Here is a 24073-nt window from a genome sequence, read left to right as displayed (position 1 = left end):
TTATTGTCATCAATTTGTTGACTGGAACAAACACGTGTCTCATGGCCCGTCCCATGATAATTTCGTGGGGACTCAAACCTGTAGTTCTGTCTGGAGTAGATCTGATTGTCATCAAGACTAGAGGCAAGACATCAGGCCATTTCATTCCTGTGGCTAAACACATTTTCCCTATTCTGTTTTTGATCGTACCATTCATTTGTTCATCCACACCAGAAGCCTCTGGTCGATAGGCACAATGTCGTTTTTTTTGTACACTCAATGCTTCACAAATCAATCTCATGATTTCATTGTAAAAGTGGCCTCCTCTGTCTGATTCAATGGTCACTGGGAACCCGAACCTTGGGATGAATTCTCTTAAGAATAGCTTGGCCACTGTTATTCCATCATTTCTTCTTGTTGGGAATGCCTCCACACACCTGGAGAACAGACAGACTATCACCAGAACATACCTTAACCTGTTACAAGGGGGCATCTCAATGAAATCTATCTGCATTCTGGTGAAAGGTCCTCCCTCTCGGCCTATTGTGCCTAGGCTCACCACTGTTTTCCTTCCAGGATTGTACTGCTGACATATGAGGCATTTTTGACAGAGACTCTCTGCTATCAACCTGAATTTTGCATTGTACCAGGTCTGCTTAAAAGCCCTTATCATGGCATCTCTCCCTAGATGTCCTTGGCCATGATACATCCGTGCCATGGTTGACATCATGCTATCAGGCATTACTGGTCTTCCATCCCGATAGACCCACACATGATCCTTTTCCCTTGGTGCACAACCTGCTTTTACCCACTGTTTCATTTCTTCATCTCCTGCTTCATCCTGTAACTGCCTCACTTCTTCCCATGTTCCCACAACGTTAGTAAACATTAAGGAGCAAGAAAATATTTCCTTTTCCTTAGCCCTATTGATTGAATACTGGTTTCGGGCACAATACTGAGCCATGTCATTTGCATATCGATTCCCAGTAGTGATGTAATCACTACCTTGACTATGAGCAGCACATTTTACAACCGCCAGTTCTTTGGGCAACTGTATTGCTTCAAGCAATTTTCCAACCACTTCTGCATTCTATATAGGAGTTCCACTTGAGGTCAGGAAACCTCTCTGCAGCCAAAGTGGGCCAAAGTCATGGACAACTCCAAAGCCATACTGGCTGTCAGTTATCACAGTCACTCTCACATTCTTCCCAATTTTGCATGCCTTTGTCAATGCCACCAGTTCTGCTACTTGAGCGGATTTAACTCCTTTCAAGTTTGATGCTTCTACGACTGCTGCAACTGTGCATATTGCATGTGCTGCACTCAACAATCCTTCATCCGTTCTCAAACAAGATCCATCCACAAACATCACATAATCACTTTCTGGCAATGGTAAATCTTCTATGTCTGGTCTGGGTTTTGTGAAAAAATCAAGTTCATCCAAGCAATCATGATCAACATCATCTCTTACCTCCACTCTCTCTGCATCTGGCAATAGTGTGGTTGGATTCACATTCACACATCTTTCCAGACTCACATTGGTTGCACCTAGAATGACCTTCTCATACTTAGTCAGCCGACTATGTGACATGAACTGTGTTCGGCTCCTTGTTAAAAGGATCGCCACATCATGAGGTACAAACACTCTTACTGGCTATCCCATCACAATTTCTTCACTTTGCTCTTGGCTTCGGCATGTAGCAGCTACTGCTTTCAGACATCCTGGCAAACCTACAGCCACTGGATCTAGCATTGACGAGAAATATGCAACTGGTCTCCTCAATCTTCCATGTTTCTGTATTAACACTGAGAGGGCACATCCGTTTCTCTCACTGCAGTACAACTCAAACTCTTTCTCATAGTCTGGCATACCCAGGGCTGGGGCTTCACAAAGGCTGTCCTTTAATTGTCTAAATGCTGCAAATTCTTCGTTGTTCAACTCAAGGGGGTCTTTAACCTCACTTTTTGTCAACTTTACCAATGGTTTGGCAATCAGGAAAAAGTTACTTATCCACTGACGAGAGTAGCCAACAATCCCTAGGAACATTCTCACTTCTCTTTGTGTCATTGGGGCTCTCATTCCTCTGATAATTCGGATTCTGTCTATTGTTACTTTTCTCAGCCCTTTTTCAATGTTATGTCCTAGGTATTGTACTTCCTTTTTGCAGAATTGCAATTTTGTCGGAGATACTTTTAGTCCTCCATCTGCCAAATGATTCAGCAAAGCTATCGTGTCTGTCTCACAAACTTCACGCGTTTTCGATGCCACCAGTATGTCATCGATGTACTGGACCAAAAATGAATTTTCAGGCATTGTTAGACATTCCAGAGATTTCTTCAGCAACTGATTGAATATTGAGGGGCTCTCTGTGTACCCCTGTGGGATTCGGCACCAGGCCAAAATACGCTCTCCAAACCGAAATGCAAAAATCGGCTGGCTGTCATGATGCAACGGAATGGAAAAGAAAGCATGACACAAATCAATTACTGTGTACCATTCTGCATCATGGGGAATCTGATACAAAATCACTGATGGATTTGGAACAATGGGACAACATGACACAACAATTTTGTTAATCTTTCTCAAATCCTGCACAATTCTGAACTTTCCATTAGGGGGAACAACCTTTACAACGCAACTGTTACAACGCACTACACTTACAACACATTTTTTACAACGCATAATCCATTACAACGCACTACACTTACAACGCATGACACTACAACGCATTTTTAAAAAATACCTTTACAACGCATACCATTACAACGCCTACCATTACAACGCATAATATTACACTACACTATCCAACACTTACCCTACTGTTGCACCCCCTGGAGTTAGAATAGTAATTTTTACCCCTATACTATCCAACACTTACCCTACTGTTGCACCCCCTGGAGTTAGAATAGTAATTTTTACCCCTATACTATCCAACACTTACCCTACTGTTGCACCCCCTGGAGTTAGAATAGCAATTTTTACCCCTATACTATCCAACACTTACCCTACTGTTGCACCCCCTGGAGTTAGAATAGCAATTTTTACCCCTATACTATCCAACACTTACCCTACTGTTGCACCCCCTGGAGTTAGAATAGTAATTTTTACCCCTATACTATCCAACACTTACCCTACTGTTGCACCCCCTGGAGTTAGAATAGTAATTTTTACCCCTATACTATCCAACACTTACCCTACTGTTGCACCCCCTGGAGTTAGAATAGTAATTTTTACCCCTATACTATCCAACACTTACCCTACTATTGCACCCCCTGGAGTTAGAATAGTAATTTTTACCCATATACTATCCAACACTTACCCTACTGTTGCACCCCCTGGAGTTAGAATAGTAATTTTTACCCCTATACTATCCAACACTTACCCTACTGTTGCACCCCCTGGAGTTAGAAAAGTAATTTTTACCCCTATACTATCTAATACTTACCTTAAATGCAATTAAATATTATGTGTTGTAATGGTATGCGTTGTAATGGTAGTTTTTAAAAATGCGTTGTAGTATCATGCGTTGTAAGTGTAGTGCGTTGTAATGGATTATGCGTTGTAAAAAATGCGTTGTAAAAGTGTGCGTTGTAACGTCATACATCCTTCCATTAGGCTTCTTCAGTCCCATTATAGGTGAGTTACATTGACTGCTCATTATTTCCCTCAGAATTCCTTGCTGAATCATTTTCTCAATTAAAGGTGTCACTCCTTCAATTATTTCAGGTGTCAGTCTGTATTGTGGAATGTTTGGATAAACTACTCCTTCTTTTAATGTAATTTTTACTGGATCTATATTTCTCATAAGGCCTACATCTTCTCCAGTAAAATCCCAGACTCCTGCTTTCACAGACTGTTTCAATTCTTTGGGCAATTCATCTGGATTAAATACTGCATATGTTCCAATAGTTTCACATTCTCTGTTAGCTATAGTCATTTTGTACAATACATCCTCATCTGGTGTTTCAAAAGCTATTCCATCTGGAGTACAAAATATAGTGCAGTTCATCTTGCACAGTAGGTCCCTACCTAGCACGTTTACAGGACTGGTGTCACACACCACAAATCGGTGCATGTCAGAAAATTTCCCTATTTTAACCATTACTGGTTCTGTAAGGTATGTCCTAATCTGGGTGTTTGACACCCCAACTACTTGGATTGTTTCATCCGAAAGAGGAAGATTCTTTACAGCTGCTGACCTGACAGTTGATCGCGTAGCTCCAGTATCTACTAGAAAAGTAATGTTTTCATCATTAACTTTCCCATCCACAAATGGTCCTGTCTGATCTATTTCTAGAGTTGCGCCAAGCACGCACTCTTCTTCCTCCCTTCGGCACCGTCAATAATTCTCCTCTGACTCACTCTCGTCATTTCGCAGCCAATATTGTGAAACAGCGCTTGCGCGTTGCGGTTTGTTTACCTGTTCTTCATTGTAGAATCCCACTTCTTTGCTATATTTCTGGGTATTTCTGCTTTGCGGTAATGGCGGTTTTGGCACCTGATTCTGTGGATTAACAGCCTTCTGCTGCTGCTGCAGTTGGCCACTCACCTCACACTGCACCTGTGGATTCAATGATGGATTTTCATTATTAGTACTTGGTGGATATTTACACTCGGATTTCCAATGCCGTAACCTACCGCAATTGTGGCATGGAAACTTCTTTTTAGCTTCTTCTATATTACCTTTCCCCTTTCCTGGGCCATATCTCGGTTTGTTTCCTGGGTTATTGGCTTGTTCGACTAACTGAGCTTCCTGTCTTTCTGCAACTTTCACTTGTGCCCACATTGCCTTTTCCTTTAGTTTTCGCTGCTTTGCCTCAATCTCATCACTAAAGTATTTGGCATGTCTCAGGATTTCGTCAATTTTCTTGCTTTGCCAATCAACTGTGTGCTGCTTTATCATATCACTAATTTCGGGACGTAAACCATACACAAATCTGTACACAAAATGACTCAGATCCTTTTCACCAAGATTCTCATCTCCACTAAACTGCTTGAAAGCTAGTATTAGTCTTTCAAAGTATGCATGAACTGATTCTGTCACTTCCTGATGTGTTCGATCTATTTTTACCCAATCTGTTTCTTTGGGAGGCACTTTGTTTTTCAAAAATACCATAACTTGTTCATATTTCTTCATTACCTCGGGATCTGGTGCTCCTGTTTTGGGATCTCTTGGGTATTCTTTAGCTGGCCAATCTATGACTATTTTGCATTCTGCCCATAAGTCTGCTGGCACTACTATATCAAATAGGCTATTTAGATCAATACACAGTACCTTTGACAGCTTAACAAATCTGTCCACCTGTCTGTACCACTCGACGGGCTTTTCTCGCAATCGAGGGAAGTCATTTGTAAATGACAAAATGTCCTGTCTTGTCCATGGGACATGCACACATCCCCCTCCTGGAATCTCTCTCATGGGAAACTCTGTCACTACCTTCTCCTTTTCTCTCACAGGAAATGCCGGGAAAGTTCTGTCTGAGGTATCATCTCGCTTTCTATACCACCTACTCTTCCATTTGTCCACATCTCCCCATTTTCTTAGCAATGTGATTATGTCCTTAATCTGCCCTATTCATCCTGTAGTGTTCAGGTTTTCAATATCTTTGTCCGTGAAATCCACTCGGTAAGGCTTTTGTAAAGCTTTCACCTTGTCCATGTCAATTCCCATTTCACTTGCTATTTCTTCTAACCTGTCATGTAGATTCTTTGCTCTCCAAGTGACACTCTTACATAAGAACAACAGCTCCTCATCCTGATAATTTGTCAGGTTTTCTGTGGGGATTGTCCCTACTATTAATTCTTCTAACACCATACGTAATTTTGCCACATCAATTGTTTGGGATTCCTTTTCTTTCCCTTGCAAGCCCTTCAGCCATTAGCTCAATTCATCTGTAGTTATACCTACTGATTTTTCTACATTCCTTTGTTCTGTCATTCTTTGTGGTTCTACTATTGGTCCTCCTACTATTCTGTTTCTTTCTACAGAATCAGGACTATAAAACGGGTTATTTGACACATTTAGTTCACCTTCACTCATTGTGTGTCTCCAAGGATTCTCCCTTGCTCTCATTAGGGGTTGTTCCGCTTGTCTATTGCTCACATACGGAACTGTTAGACCATGCTCACTTTCTTTCTGATTTTCAAATATAGGCATAACTGGACCTATGGTTACAGGGACTGTAACTGCTTCTAGATTTTTGGTCAACTCTCTTATTTTCTCTGTTAGTTCTAACGTGGTTTTTGCTAATTCCCTGGAATTTTCACTTTCAGCCTTATTTTCCATCTCTTTCTCTCTTTCCCTAAGAGAATTTCTGCTCTTCACCTCTGGAGTCATAACCTCTGTGTTGATGATTCGCAGAGTTTCCTTCACTGGAGTACCTGAGGTTAGTATCTCTGATTCTTGTCTGTACGGCGGTGGGTTTTTGTAAAACATATTATCTAGGACATCATCCTCTGATTCATTTGCTCCATACCTTCTAGGTTCTACATTATGTCTTTTCTCTATACATTTCCTTCCTTCATTTTCTCCTGCAGCTCTTACGGGAAACAGTCCTTCAGTCATACTTGCGTCTCGCCACCTTCTCATTCGATCACAATGAGTTTCACGATCATTTGGCCGTCCAAACATATATCTATATCTACTGCCATTTCTCAGTTTTTCTCGCTCATGCATCTCATCTTCCCACTCAGTCAAAGCCTCAAACTGTGTCGGTCTAGGCCGTGGATCTAAGCTCATCATTCTCTCCCTCAGGTTCCTTAAAATTGCCAAATTAAACGAACCATTTTCGGGGAACGCTAAAACTCCGTCTTCCCTCGTGTACTTTGCCCAATTGTCTATCCAAATGCAAGTATGGTATCCATATTTCGCAACCATGAAGGATGCGGGTGTTTTCGTCAGAGGAAGTAACTGTTCTTCCCTAGTCACAATCTCTTTGTCTTTCACAAACCATCCTTTTATTTTACTAAACAAGGATTTTTTCTTCTTCTCGGCTGAATGATAATACATTTTCCTTTCTCCCGTGAACCCTTGTTCTTTTCTTCAACTGTATGATCTGTAGTCCAATAGCAGCACGACTCTCACTAACGCACCAATCCTGGAGCGTCTACGTCACTGTCACAATCCTCAAATCCCAGCGCGAATCACACTAACGCACCAATCCTGTAGCGTCTACGTCAGCCTGTACTTTCCCAATCCTAGCGCGGCTTTACACTAACGTACCAATCCAGGGCATTTTACACTTCTGACTAGCTGTCCAATCCCAGCGCGGTCTTTCTGACGTCACCAGTCGCTGCGGCAGCTCCTGCTCCTGACTCCTGTCTCCGGTCAACCCCTCCTTTACAAGACTACTCGGTAGACTTTCTTTGAATTTTACAATACCGTTAGTTACAACATATAAACATCTCCATTGTCAGCTTCGCTAACCACAGAATAGCAATAGACCTTTCTCACGAGAATCCTGTTTGTCCCGAGGGCAGCGCACCTCTGCCCTACTAAAGAATCGTTACTTCCGTTGATAAAGTAGCACATCCCTCTACTTCACCCTTCTATCAAGCATCAATTAACTGTTTCTCCAGAATTAAGACACATAGTTGGAAACGCAATGCTCCTGAGAAATAAAACCAGAGTTTCACAATTAACCCGAATGCTATTCTTCAGTCCCATTATAGGTGAGTTACATGGACTGCTCATTATTTCCCTCAGAACTCCTTGCTGAATCATTTTCTCAATTAAAGGTGTCACTCCTTCAATTATTTCAGGTGTCAGTCTGTATTGTGGAATGTTTGGATAAACTACTCCTTCTTTTAATGTAATTTTTACTGGATCTATATTTCTCATAAGGCCTACATCTTCTCCAGTAAAATCCCAGACTCCTGCTTTCACAGACTGTTTCAATTCTTTGGGAAATTCATCTGGATTAAATACTGCATATGTTCCAATAGTTTCACATTCTCTGTTAGCTATAGTCATTGTGTACAATACATCCTCATCTAGTGTTTCAAAAGCTATTCCATCTGGAGTACAAAATATAGTGCAGTTCAGCTTGCACAGTAGGTCCCTACCTAGCACGTTTACAGGACTGGTGTCACACACCACAAATCGGTATATGTCAGAAAATGTCCCTATTTTAACCTTTACTGGTTCTGTAAGGTATGTCCTAATATGGGTGTTTGACACCCCAACTACTTGGATTGTTTCATCCGAAAGAGGAAGATTCTTTACAGCTGCTGACCTGACAGTTGATCGCGTAGCTCCAGTATCTACTAGAAAAGTAATGTTTTCATCATTGACTTTCCCATCCACAAATGGACCTGTCTGATCTATTTCTAGAGTTGCGCCAAGCACGCACTCTTCTTCCTCCCTTCGGCACCGTCAATAATTCTCCTCTGACTCACTCTCGTCATTTCGCAGCCAATATTGTGAAACAGCGCTTGCGCGTTGCGGTTTGTTTACCTGTTCTTCATTGTAGAATCCCACTTCTTTGCTATATTTCTGGGTATTTCTGCTTTGCGGTAATGGCGGTTTTGGCACCTGATTCTGTGGATTAACAGCCTTCTGCTGCTGCTGCAGTTGGCCACTCACCTCACACTGCACCTGTGGATTCAATGATGGATTTTCATTATTAGTACTTGGTGGATATTTACACTCGGATTTCCAATGCCGTAACCTACCGCAATTGTGGCATGGAAACTTCTTTTTAGCTTCTTCTATATTACCTTTCCCCTTTCCTGGGCCATATCTCGGTTTGTTTCCTGGGTTATTGGCTTGTTCGACTAACTGAGCTTCCTGTCTTTCTGCAACTTTCACTTGTGCCCACATTGCCTTTTCCTTTAGTTTTCGCTGCTTTGCCTCAATCTCATCACTAAAGTATTTGGCATGTCTCAGGATTTCGTCAATTTTCTTGCTTTGCCAATCAACTGTGTGCTGCTTTATCATATCACTAATTTCGGGACGTAAACCATACACAAATCTGTACACAAAATGACTCAGATCCTTTTCACCAAGATTCTCATCTCCACTAAACTGCTTGAAAGCTAGTATTCACTCTGTCACTACCTTCTCCCTTTGTCTCACAGGAAATGCCGGGAAAGTTCTGTCTGAGGTATCTTTCAAAGTATGCATGAACTGATTCTTTCACTTCCTGATGTGTTCGATCTATTTTTACCCAATCTTTTTCTTTGGGAGGCACTTTGTTTTTCAAAAATACCATAACTTGTTCATATTTCTTCATTACCTCGGGATCTGGTGCTCCTGTTTTGGGATCTCTTGGGTATTCTTTAGCTGGCCAATCTATGACTATTTTGCATTCTGCCCATAAGTCTGCTGGCACTACTATATCAAATAGGCTATTTAGATCAATACACAGTACCTTTGACAGCTTAACAAATCTGTCCACCTGTCTGTACCACTCGACGGGCTTTTCTCGCAATCGAGGGAAGTCATTTGTAAATGACAAAATGTCCTGTCTTGTCCATGGGACATGCACATATCCCCCTCCTGGAATCTCTCTCATGGGAAACTCTGTCACTACCTTCTCCTTTTCTCTCACAGGAAATGCCGGGAAAGTTCTGTTTGAGGTATCATCTTGCTTTCTATACCATCTACTCTTCCATTTGTCCACATCTCCCCATTTTCTTAGCAATGTGATTATGTCCTTAATCTGCCCTATTCGTCCTGTAGTGTTCAGGTTTTCAATATCTTTGTCCGTGAAATCCACTCGGTAAGGCTTTTGTAAAGCTTTCTCCTTGTCCATGTCAATTCCCATTTCACTTGCTATTTCTTCTAACCTGTCATGTAGATTCTTTGCTCTCCAAGTGACACTCTTACATAAGAACAACAGCTCCTCATCCTGATAATTTTTCAGCTTTTCTGTGGGGATTGTCCCTACTATTAATTCTTCTAACACCATACGTAATTGTGCCACATCAATTGTTTGGGATTCCTTTTCTTTCCCTTGCAAGCCCTTCAGCCATTCGCTCAATTCGTATGTAGTTATACCTACTGATTTTTCTACATTCCCTTGTTCTGTCATTCTTTGTGGTTCTAATATTGGTCCTCCTACTATTCTGTTTCTTTCTACAGAATCAGGACTATAAAACTGGTTATTTGACACATTTAGTTCACCTTCCCTCATTGTGTGTCTCCAAGGATTCTCCCTTGCTCTCATTAGGGGTTGTTCCGCTTGTCTATTGCTTACATACGGAACTGTTAGACCATGCTCACTTTCTTTCTGATTTTCAAATATAGGCATAACTGGACCTACGGTTACAGGGACTGTAAATGCTTCTAGATTTTTGGTCAACTCTCTTGTTTTCTCTGTAGTTCTAACGTGGTTTTTGCTAATTCCCTGGAATTTACACTTTCAGCCTTATTTTCCATCTCTTTCTCTCTTTCCCTAAGAGAATTTCTTCTCTTCACCTCTGGAGTCATAACCTCTGTGTTGATGATTCGCAGAGTTTCCTTCACTGGAGTACCTGAGGTTAGTATCTCTGATTCTTGTCTGTACGGCGGTGGGTTTTTGTAAAACATATTATCTAGGACATCATCCTCTGATTCATTTGCTCCATACCTTCTACATTATGTCTTTTCTCTATACATTTCCTTCCTTCATTTTCTCCTGCAGCTCTTACGGGAAACAGTCCTTCAGTCATACTTGCGTCTCGCCACCTTCTCATTCGATCACAATGACTTTCACGATCATTTGGCCGTCCAAACATATATCTATATCTACTGCCATTTCTCTGTTTTTCTCGCTCATGCATCTCATCTTCCCACTCAGTCAAAGCCTCAAACTGTGTCGGTCTAGGCCGTGGATCTAAGCTCATCATTCTCTCCCTCAGGTTCCTTAAAATTGCCAAATTAAACAAACCATTTTCGGGGAACGCTAAAACTCCGTCTTCCCTCGTGTACTTTGCCCAATTGTCTATCCAAATGCAAGTATGGTATCCATATTTCGCAACCATGAAGGATGCGGGTGTTTTCGTCAGAGAAAGTAACTGTCCTTCCCTAGTCACAATCTCTTTGTCTTTCACAAACCATCCTTTTATTTTACTAAACAAGGATTTTTTCTTCTTCTCGGCTGAATGATAATACATTTTCCTTTCTCCCGTGAACCCTTGGTCTTTTCTTCAACTGTACGATCTGTAGTCCAATAGCAGCACAACTCTCACTAACGCACCAATCCTGGAGTGTCTACATCACTGTCACAATCCTCAAATCCCAGCGCGAATCACACTAACGCACCAATCCCGTAGCGTCTACGTCACCCTGTACTTTCCCAATCCTAGCGCGGCTTTACACTAACGTACCAATCCAGGGCATTTTACACTTCTGACTAGCTGTCCAATCCCAGCGCGGTCTTTCTGACGTCACCAGTCGCTGCGGCAGCTCCTGCTCCTGACTCCTGTCTCCGGTCTACCCCTCCTTTACAAGACTACTCGGTAGACTTTGTTTCAATTTTACAATACCGTTAGTTACAACATATAAACATCTCCATTGTCTGCTTCGCTAACCACAGAATAGCAATAGACCTTTCTCACGAGAATCCTGTTTTTCCCGAGAGCAGCGCACCTCTGCCCTACTACAGAATCGTTACTTCTGTTGATAAAGTAGCACATCCCTCTACTTCACCCTTCTATAAAGCATCAATTAACTGTTTCTCCAGAATTAAGACACATAGTTGGAAACGCAATGCTCTTGAGAAATAAAACCAGAGTTTCACAATTAACCCGAATGCTATTACATTCACGCACTTTCACACAAGAAAATGTAGTACATTCACACAGAATTCTGTCTTTCCTGAGAACAGCGAACAGTCTGTTCTACTAAAGAATTATGACATACGTTAACAAAGCAGCGCTTACCTCTACTTTGTCCTTCTAACAAGCTCAGAGAACACCTGCTACCTTTTCAGTGATAAGCGTTATCGGTATGCCAATTGGTTTCCTGGTACTTAAGGACCAAAATTTCACAGGTACCCTTCGCTATAATACATACTTCTCTCACACAGAAAATGTCTCTAATGGCAACACACGGCGTTGTCACCGAATCGAGCCCAGACAATGCGCTGTGCAACTTCACTTGTCACACGTTTCCCCTGTGTACCTACAGGGCAACAACAATCCCGTCTTTCCCGAGAGCAGCGCTTTCTTTTCTCTGCCCTACTACGGAACTGTTACCGACTTCCTACATCCCAGAAGCCGTACAAACTACATAAAACTCAATACAACTTCAAAATATAGTGTTAGTACCTATATCAATACCAATCAATAATCGATAAGCTATATACATGCCAAAATCATTAAACCAAAACAATAAAAACCATCTCTAGCTACCAGAAAAACTGGTGCAGTTTGGGTTCTTCAATTTCCCCTTACTACCACGGACAGAGTGATTTCGCAGTCACACATACACATCATACGCTGGTGGGGCCGATAACACCAACATTCATTCTAATCAATCTATCCGTACCTTACTCAGAAGGGGAAAAAACATTTGGTTCCGAACTACACTGCTTCCCTTGATGGGAACTTTATCGCTTTCCCTCTACTTATCAAAACCCTCGCTTCTCTTCCCATCAAGGAAATATAGGTCAATGAATCATTTAGTTGGGATTGGCTTAATGACTCCTTAATTCTCTGAAATGTATTTAATAATACATTTCAATAAAAGAACAACCCGACACATGAATTCAATTAATATTTCTTTATCCAAATCAAATGCAGGTTAAATCCTAGTTAATAAATTTCATCTTTTGTCATATTTACCTATTCTGGCTAATTGTCGTTTTCTAAGTCAGAATCTGGCCCTCAGTCAAATCGTCAAAGTTCTGTTCTATCATGCAGAGTCACCGTCCTCTCCGTCAGCATAACATCAGGATACTGGAAATGATGAAGTCACGACGAACGCCCCACCTCTCTAGTCTACTATTATTTATACTAAAAATTACATTCCAAATGTTGCAATTGATATTTTCAGTGATTCTTATTGGTCAACTGAAATACATTATAATGCATCAAGAAACATTCAATGTCGTTCCCACATATTAAAAGTTCCAAAACGAATGTATGGGAATATTAGCAATCCATAGTTCAGGTTGCAACAATTTCTGTTGAAGGGTTGGCCTTTCGCCCAGAGCAGCCTTGATGGGCACAGCGATGACAGTTCACCGGCAGGTCGCAGCTGCTGAAGTTTGCGCAGGCGCATTTCTCCTTTCCCTTCATTGGTATTACTTCGTACATGTCTGATTCAGTCGGCGGCCATTTTATAGCAGGCCCAAATGGTTAACTTAAGCAAAGAAACACAAAAACGTAATTAATACATTGAAATGGTTAAACAGTGTTATTTCCCTTGCTAATACCCATATGTGTGTGCATTTATCTAGCCATATGCAACGTTCAAAGCCATTAATACTTGTTTATTTAGGCATAATTCACGATAACACCACATAAGCAACGTTTATCCTATTAATATGCATACAAACTTAGTTTACATATTATTTTAGCCATGCAAAGCAATCCCACGTGTATTCTTTCGGTTAATAAGGTTGATTAGTTTTCCATACAACAAACTGTTAATTATTATGATTAATTATTAATCGTTTTAATACAAACATACATAAATGGACTGGGTATATAAAAGGAAATCATTTTACCCGCTCCATCACCAGCCAGGAGTGCCTGCACTGACAAATGTGTGAGAGTGAGAGCAGCACAGACGACGTAGGAAGAGCCATGAGCATATATTTTGGAAAACATTACATTCACCACCACTGCCGTGTAAAAGAAATTTAAAGCCCCGGCCCTGTCAAAAAAGTGTCAGTTCTGTGGACCGGAAACCACCGGCACAAATTAAGCACTGAGCATATGCCATTCCAAGGAAAAAATGGATTAAACCCATCTGGCAAAATTTGGGAATTAGGTCACACTCAGGAGCTATTAGGATTTTTAAAACTGATATATCTCAGGAAATTGTTAGTATAATTATTTGCTGTTAATCTAATACGTAAGGAAAAAGGCATGATGTTTTAACTAGTTGCCATTGATTATTTTTAAAATGTTTTTTACATTGTACACTGTTTGAGTATGTTTATGCACTTTTCCGAGCTTTCACTTTATTAATACCCGCCTTGAACTAGCATCCCTTATATGATAGAAAATGACATAACTGCATCAGCATCAAAATGTATGTTTTTATATTTACAATTGATGTATCTGCTACTTATTCCAAAACAAACTTTGAGCAATTCGAGCGCTACTGGAGGAACTTGGGCATGGTTGTTTTTAATTTACACTATTATGTATTTATGAATTGTACAAACGTGTATCTTTTATGGGTTATTTAAACCGAAGAAATTATTATTGAATTGAGAATAAATAAAAAAAAGAGGGTGGTGTCTTCAAGACAGGAAGAGGAATTTGTTTCTGTATGTACAGTAGCCTGACTCTCTATGGCACTTCCTCTTTGTTACTTCCACACGCCGTCCAGAAACAAGCATTTGCAATGCAATAGGTCTCGCATTCATGCAAGTTTGAGCTATTTGTATTGTAATTGATGCCGAGCCGATGCTAAATTATTCAGGAGCGGCTCATTTACATTATGTTAGTGTGTCCAGGTGCTGGAAAGCTCAGGATCATGCTGTGAGTGACAGAACAGGGTCCAATCAGGCCTGGTACTGTAAATCACCGGTGTTAAGTAGTGCACCCACTGAAAGGCCAGGCGGTCAGCTCCGAGTCGGAAAGAAGAAAGCTGTGGGAGGTAAGAATTAAAAACAACATTTTTAATCCTGCTGTGAGCCTTTTGTGTGAGAGTGGAAATGACAGTGAGAGCATTGGGACGTTCTCTGAATGTATTTTAAAGAAAAAGTGAGGAATTCTGTGTGTACACGTCTGCTTGCTCTTGTGCTTGCGAGTACGTGTGCGCTCATGGGCAAGATAATGTATGAACGTTGTGCCTAATACAAACAAATAAGAACCGAAGCTGCACATATCATAAAACGCAGAAACTCAAGCATAACGTATTGCTTGGCCTTCATTTCATTTTTTGTAAGGAGCTAACCAGTTTATGTTAATACATTAATCATGTGTTTTGGTTTGGGCTGAAATTGCTTTAACTCATTTTTGCTGTTCTGAAGTCTTTCACTTCATGCATGGAGGTGTCTGAGCATTAACTCAATAGTGCTGATGCTGGGAGGGCGTGGCTGCACGGAGGGTTAAGAGGCTTCTTCTCTTCTGGGTTGGGGCCTCTTCCCAGCAGGTGTTCACACCCCTCTTTAGCATATCTAAAGTTAACCGTTCTCCATGTCACCGTGTAAAGGAGGGTTGGGCCCTGGAAGGCATCCTTTCACACTTTATTCACACTGTGTAGCTACATCCTCTTGGAACAGTTTGGTCAAACCCCTGCAGGGGGCTTTCAAATTCAATAGAGAACCACAGATGCATGTTTGTTCAATTTTAATAAGCCAACTCATTATAATGCCGGTTATAGTGTAAGTTCATAACAATAACTGAAACAATCAGTGCATCTGGGTAACTCAAATGCTTTTCTGTCATGAGGATACATCTGGTGCAAAAATAACTTATTTTATCACACTATCTATGCTTCGTATACAATGACGGCCTGAATAATACACATTTATATATATATATATTGTCCACAGAACGTCACTGGATAGGAAATGTGCACAAACAGTAATTATAATAACTCTCCATTTGGAATGAACCATAAAAGAACAAAGGCTCTTCAAGTAGACCAGACTTGTACACGTAATCAAAGTGGCGCTTCTCAGCATTTAATGGGGTGTAAAAACAATTCCCTGCACATAATGTTGGTGTGTTAATACCATGAATCTCAATACACCGTGTTGGCCCAGTCCATCGAAATACACAGAGTTAGGCCAAGGTCACACGGCGCTGTGGCAGTATCACAAGGCGCAGGCCTGGTATTACACAGCAGAGCCCCACTATGGAACAGCACTCGTTCAAAGTATATCGGTGGCCCAACTTCACAAACCATCTCACCAACGCCCAATATCCTAAAGTCCTGGGGTCACATATGCTGGCTACAACATTGTGCAGGCCCAACACCACCCACAATGATGACCAATGAGCACAGCTCTTAATCTGTCAAAGTGATTCGAGGATCCTTTGGCCCGGTCTGGTGTGGTCCGCCCCCCAGACGCACAGCGGGCTGCATGAATATGCCCAGTGTGTATAAGAGATACTGAGGATGGAGCCCGTCAAATGAGGATCACTTGAAAACTGTGGGGCAGGTGGGGGAGGTGTACAGGTATTATCTAGCGAAAATGAAACACTTGACAATGCAGTGATGTGTGTATGTGCGTTGAAGCTGTTCTGTAGGAACTGCCCCTGCAACCCCCTACGTGGTAGTAGCGGTAGGTGGAAGGACCATGCCACCTCACAACAACAGAGCCCACTGTGTACATGACAGTAGAGAGGGAATACTTGAGGATACTTTTAGAGATGGTAAGTTTCAATAATTTTATTTTCCAGTTAACTTTCATCAGAAGGAAGAGAAAATTATGAGAACGTTAAAATATAATTCGAAGCTAACAAGCTCCCATCTACAGCATGAGTTTTTCCATTATGAAAGGAGTGCTGCTTTCTGTAAGCTAGCCCTTACCTTTTTATAGGCTGTGCCCAGTGCTTGAAATGGAAAAATAGAAATGCTGGTACTCTGCAACACAGTACCTGCTTGTTTCCGAGAAGCGCCAGTACTCTCCAATCAAAAGGATTATATTTCTCTTGAGAAGTGCTGGTACTCTCCCTCTCAAAACAGACAAAAGTGCTGGTACTCAGTAGCGGCCCATTTAAAGAACTGGCTGGGCCTCTACAGGGAACAAAGCACTGGGCAGAGATCTGAAATGACTGAGCCGAGATCAGACGGGACCGAGACAACACCCCACAGGACTGGACCAGATATCATCCAGTGCTGGCCTATATCACAGCAATGGCTCACGATCAGGCCAGGATGGCTTAAGATCACACAGTGCTGAGCCAAGACCACACATTACTGGCCAAGGATTACACACTGAGTCAAGGTCACACAGTACTGAACCAGTATCAGACACTGCTTGGCAAAATTCAACTAGTTGATGGCCCAAGGTCAGGTGATGTTGAATCAACATCACACAGAGCTTAGCCAAGACCAAACACTGGACAGCAAAAGAACAGTCAAAATCATGCATGACTGAGTCAAGGTCTCAAAGCACTGAGTCAATTCAGCATAGTGGGGCTCAGTCTTGCCTCTCACTGACCCAATTTTACTCAACACCAGCGCAAGATCATACATCCCTTGCTTAACGCACAACATCAGCAGAGAATCAAACACTGCTGGTCGATGATCAAACAGCGAGAACCCAAGATCAAACAGTACTTGGCCAAGGTCATGATAGCACTAAAATCACACTGAGCAGATTATAAACAGTTCTAAACCTCGTAAATTTGTACCGGAAATCCTGTGGCTTAGAAAGCTTAGTCGAAACATAACATGTCCCTTTAAACGCGATTGACGACTTACACATTTGAGAGGGTCATAGAAGAAGACAGGTTATGAATTGTCTATAAATGCCTTTAATCCACAGTGCAGGGGGAATTTGCACATACAGGAAATGTGGGACTATCAACACTGGCAAAATGAATACTTGTCAGATGGCAGTAGTGTCTTTATTTAATCATGTCCTGCCCCCAGCTCTGCCGCTTAATTTGATGAGTACCTGCACTTATTTCCCCGACTAAAAAGCAGGTGATGAGACGGGTCGCTATCGACCTCTCCATTTTAACCCGAACCCACAGGGTGAAAAAAATGCATCTTCACTCTGCAGCAGTGCCCCCCTTCACTGCCTTTGATGAAACTTCAAAGAGACTCGCTATAGTTTGTTCATAGCCTCATAATTTTAGAACTGAAGCATTTTCAATATGCTATACTACGAAGCCATGGTTGGTGCTTATTTATGTTATGTAACTAACAACCATTCACAAAGCCAATAGCACTGGCATGTTGTAAGTATAATGTTACTTGCTGCATTATATATCTGGATGTAATGATAGAAGTAGCAAAAAAACAGTCGGGCGGCACACTAAGCTAAGCATAGATTTTCAGCCTACATGCTTTTAAGCCACACCCTTAATTACATCGGTCACACCCCTTTGAGAGACCTCACGGTTTTTTCATCTCAATTAAAGCCCTGACTGTACGTAACTTCTAATTGCTTCAGCATTCATAATAATAATTTTCCATGTGTATTTTGTAGAGTTCTAATGAAAAATATAGGCTGTTTTTGAAACACATTGTAGATGTGATTTCACGAGTAAGGCTAACATGTTAGAGCTATCAAAGATGTCGCGTGACCTCGTGTCATTTGAGAGAAGAATACAGTATTGCCCTTACAGTGTGGTACTAATAGTTTTGCTTTATAGGCATTATAAAACCGCTCCCTGCTACTGTTATTGGCATTTATGTACGTTTACAGCCTCCCAGCGCACCTGACAGGCAATAAAAAAAACACACCGTATTCAAATAATGACGTGGCGATTGTATATCGACATAGAGCTATAAAGTTGCCTCTGGGCTGAATATTGGCGCTGCGGAAAATGATAGTACGATGCTGCAGAGTACGGCCTGTCTCATGTCCGAAACTTCGCCAGGAAATAAGTTAAAACAGAAAAAGCGTCAACCTCCTGAGCAGGGGTGGGGGAGATAATATAGGGGAGGGGCACTTACCATCTGGACCACTTTGAGCATAGCCTGCACTGTCTGGAGGTAACCCCGGTCTATGGGGCCGGAATCCTGGGACACCGTCATGGTGCTGGCGCTGGTCCAGACAACCTGCACACTCATGGCTGGTCCTGGGTTGTCCGGTGCTGCAGCACCCTGTCCCGTCGCTACAGCTACCTCCTCTCTCACTACAACAGCTGTCGACCCTCCGGCACCTTTCTCCACACCCTCACTTGAGCATTCACTCAAGCCCTGTGCGCCCACTCGAGACACTTCAGCCAGCCCTTCGCGTCCCCGGCCCTCAGCCGTTCCTCTCTTCCTCTGCCACTCTGCCGGTACCCCACGGCCCACTTCCCCTTTTATTGCTCTCCGTCTCTGTCCTCCACTTCCTTAGCACTCGGCTGATAGCATCACTCCACCCACCTGTCTAAGCCGTGTATCCCCCTTTATTTCAGCTCCGTGCAGCACCCGTACTCCGTACACCTCAGGTCTCTCTGCAGTAGTTGTTACTCTGCAATCAGTATCTGTGAGCTCTCGCCCATCTATTAATTCAAAGTTCAGCTTTGGTTCCTTCCAAAAACAGGCAAGTTTCAGAGGACCCTGTCTCTCGACTCTCAAAAGTTAAAAGAAGACACGGCATACATTGTGCGTGGTTTACAAAGGGGCCCTTCCTTGATCAGAAGCCCCGCTCCGACCTTTACCACAGCAGACCCCTGCCCTGGCAGGTTCCTTCCTTGATCAGAAGCCCCACTCTGACGTTTACGAGATAGATGGCGCTTGAAAGGCGCTGAGCGCTGCGAACTGCCAGACATGCGCGAGGCATGTGCTTTCAATTATCGCGCCCGTGTCTGGGCACGATAATTGAAACCACATGGCCTATTGGTGTCTATTACGCGCACCAAGTGCGTAATAGACACCAATAGGCCGTGGGCGGAGCAATGCGCCCACCTTTGGCCAATTGCATGCAGTCTTTTATAAAAAGACGCACGCAAAGGCCAATGGGGTAGCACAAAAGGAAAGCACATGCACGACCGTGTGGGATTTCTAGGTCAGTGCTGAAACCCCGTTTTTTACCCACTAAATGTCTGTAAAGATGAGGCGTCAGAGGTTATGCTTGTAGAAGTTTATTACCATAAAGGACGACACACTCAACCAGAGGACAAGTGCATAACTGACAGAACACTATCCTACCAACTGTCTCAACTGTCACCCTAGAACGTCCAGCTGTCAACATTCCAGCTGGTGGCTTCCGCGCGCAGGAGGGAGGGGCGCGCGGTGGGAGCAGGCAACCCTGGTAAAGTACTACTGAGTAATCATCCTAACACATCTCCTTCTCTTGAGGGAACAACACAATAAGAAGGAAAACATAAATAGCTGGTGTAATGCATGTATAACTATTCACAAATAAAATCCTTGTATTTGCTGGGTTTAACCACGCTGCGTCCACATCTACTAGTGGTGGCCTCTTCTTCTGAATTGTTTTTGTCTAGTCCTAGTTCTTGGTTAGGATCCCGACTGACAATAGCCTCCAGGGAACCACTAGTGGCACTGGTAAACGGATAACACATTTCTCCGCTTTGTTCATCAGTCTCCTGTGCCTCTTCTATGCTAGTGTCACTTCCATTTCCATTGGATGCCTTAGATGCGCTTGTACTCAGCTCTCTGTTTACTCCTAAAGTTTCGATGACCTCACATCTCGGTCTGTTTCCACCATTAGATTTGGATGTTGTTTTGTTACGTATTCACCATCCTCCTCCGAATCTGATGAATCAAGTAGTATCCAGTCCGGCTTTTCATTTTTACTGCAGTCCACATCCAAGCTCCTTTGTTCTTTTTCAGAAGTGTCTCTTTTTCCATTCTCCTTCCTTTTACAAACAGACAATGCGGATGCATGCCATACTCTTCCGTCACTGAGAAGCGCCGAGTTGCAAAATACTTTTTCCACAAGTAATGGTTTAGAGAATCTACTTTGTCCTTTCACCACAATTCCGCTCCAAACCATTTTGTCCAATTCTTTTCTCCAGCACTTTCCGTTGTTGTTAGCTAACTGTATGATCCCTTTTATTACTCTATTAAATCTCTCAATGGCTCCATTGCCTGCAGGGTGGTACACACTTGTTGTTTTGTGTCTAATGCCTTTTCTGTCCACAAACCTTTTGAATGTGTCAGAGATGAACTGACTTCCATTGTCACTGACAATAGTTTTTGGTATACCTTCTCTATTGAAAATTTTGTCCATGAATGTGACGATGTCATTTGCATCCACTTTACTACAAACCTTAATTTCTGTACTACTGAGTAATCATCCTAACAATGTCTTGCACTGCGTGAGCACTGCCACGCAGTGCACCGCTTGGCGCGAGACCTAAAAAGACGCATTTCGGTTTGATATTTTGCCCGAATAGTCCACTTGAGTAATAGAATTAATGTAAAATGACTTTTCGAGATATTATGTTGTGCCCATGTTAATGAAATGATGCTCTTGTTTGGGTTGCTTATGTTGTTGCTGAATGTCAACAACATTATTTCTATGCCCCTGTGAGAGGAGTTTTTCCCGGAATGGACATCTCATTTAAGCAACCTCCCGTAATGACTTCGTCTCAGGCATTATGCAAAATGGTTAAGGCTATGGGGATTTACGACAGCATAATGCAAATTACGCCTGGGCCTCATTATAATTATGAAACGGTAAAGATTTCTTTTATTTCAGCTCCTTAATTTTTCACTCCTGGGCCCAGATTTACCAAGGGTACACAGGTGCTTGTGTGGCGGTACCCAGTTTTGTCTGCGCCTGTAGTCATTTCTAATGGTGAGTACATCGAAGCAATACTTTGCATTGTTTTGTCACGTTTGTGACTATCCAAAGCCCCTTCATCTACCTAGAGAATATCTTTCTGTTATCTTTCTAAAACTAACCTCTGCCTTAGGACAAGTGACAAGTGCTATAACATATAATGCACTGAATATCTGTATATCTGTCGGATTGTGATGGAGTAAACAGCCCACGAAACTATAAATGAGACTCTTAGCGCCTCATGTACAAATAATCAAAATAAGAAAGCTTAAATTGCGACTAATAATGATTCTCAATGTATTATTATTTATTTGGAATGTGCTTAGAGAGATAAACAATTTGACTTACCTCATTAATATGCCTGATGCATTGTGGCCTATTATAGCTTACTACTATCACAGGCATGGTGGTTTGTTTGGGTCAGCAGTCCACCCTGTCTGCGATTGCTTGTAAGTGAAGCAATTGTTTTAAAAGCAGACCCTTTTCCTTGGAATGTACAAAAATGGATTCAGTAAAGGTTTTCTCAGTTTGCGCACTGACTTCTGCCGAATGCATTGATATTCTATGAACCGACCTATGTATTAATAGGTTGGTTCATAAAATACCAACCCGTAGTAGGTTAATATGCAAGAGCTAGGTCACAAAGTGCGACCCAGTACAATTGCCCACAGACACAAAGATGGTGGCCTGTTGGAGTCAGCAGTCTACCATTGCTGTGATTGCATTTAAATAAAGCAATCTTTTTTTGTTAATAGAGCATGGGGCATATTCACAAGAACGTGTGATAACTACCGCAAGAGTAGTTTAACGCAACTCTCAACATCGCATCCCATCGCGGGAAGATAACCCTGTGTCAATGTGGAATTCACAACAAGGCGGTACCATGCAATAGTCACCCAAAAACGCGGCCAATGTCCGAGATACAACCACCCCGACGGAGATAAAAGCACAAACCACATCACCAGAAAACATGCGATGAGCCCACCCGCAATGAGGAAAGCAGGGATAAGCACCGTCAGCACCGCAAAACACACGGCAGGCGGGAATAAGCACTACAAAAGCCTGAGAAAGTAAGACAGACCAAACAGAAAACAACAGCCTACCACAATGGAGGCAACCCGAGCCAGCAGACAACCCCACCAAACCCATTGGCAACAAAACATTGTACATGGCAGGCCAACTTGGACAAGATGAATGCAGCCTGAGAGCTGAGGAGGACAGTGGCACAAAACCAGAACTCCAGCAATGATGCAAAAGGCACAAACAGGACGGAAACACGTCAACAACAAGAAGGCAGCAATGCACACCGGAGGAGGGAGTCCAGCGCCACACCAGGAGCTTGATGACATGGAGGAAATGGGGTCTACCACATCAGTCTGGAGATGGTGGCAGGACTCGGGGCCCGCAAACTGCACCAAACAACAGACACAACAGCAACAGGGAGAGGAGCAAGCAGGGACTGGGAGACGGGGGGAGATGGGCACAATGGCACACATGCACAACTAAGCACAGCGCAACTGCAGACAAACCATGCCCACGAGCAACAACACCAACCATGTGCACATGTCACACAACACGGCAATGTCACACCACTGAACAGGCACAGAAGTGAACACAACACCGCCTGAAAGGGAGAAGGGTGAGCCAAATCAGAGCTGAAGGGATATCTCACACACAACACACACAATGCAGCACATAGGAAGCAGAGCACCACAACATCCAACACAATGTGGTACAAACACCAACTTCTGCACAACCAAACACAGGACACAAGTGCACCCTCCTGTGGCCAGTAAATGGACATACACATCTGGTAAAGCATGAAACAGGGACATGATAATGCAAATGTACAAGCACACAGTCCTGATGGGGTAGCACGGATGACAGGGAGCCAGAGAGTCCGTGTCACACATTGGCATACAAATCAAGACACAACACAGTTGGAGACAAGTGAAAGTGCAGAAACTTTATCAACAAGTGCGAGTCAGTACGGCCAAGATAAGTGCCATGATATGCAGACCAATGCAGCAGCTTGTTTGAATGAGGAACGTAGGAAAGCGTCCATGTCCCTCTTGGGGGAGTCCCTCACCAACACAAGTCAATGCCAACCCGCGTTGGTTGTTTGCGCCTGGAACATGAGTCCTGGCCAATGTAGCCATGTACACTGTCATCTCAGGACTTGTGACCATATCCACAACATGCAACCGTGTGTCGTGGCAAGTGCAATGGCTCACATCCAGTTGTGGCTGCAGGTACCTTGTCACTCGTCCATGAACGCGAGTGCAGCTGCGTAGGCCAACATCTCCAATGTGCGATCGCCGGCCACCAAATCTGACAAGTCGTTGACATAATCCATCAGCTGACCAGGACAGATGTGCTGACTCCAACCACTGGACCCAATGTGCACCAAAGCCTAATTGGGTAGTGGCTCAATGTGCTCACTGCACATGACGATTCGTGCAATCTCACAGTTCCAGTTTCCAACCTGCATGCCGAACATGCATGCATGCCATAAACGGTCATCCGGGTGACACTCCTGTTCGTGCTCCAACAGGGGGTGCAC

This window comes from Triturus cristatus, chromosome 3_1 (assembly GCF_964204655.1).
Source record: "Triturus cristatus chromosome 3_1, aTriCri1.1, whole genome shotgun sequence".
Classification (NCBI taxonomy): domain Eukaryota; kingdom Metazoa; phylum Chordata; class Amphibia; order Caudata; family Salamandridae; genus Triturus; species Triturus cristatus.
The sequence above is the reverse complement of the archived record's forward strand: the minus strand, read 5'-3'. Positions refer to the sequence as shown.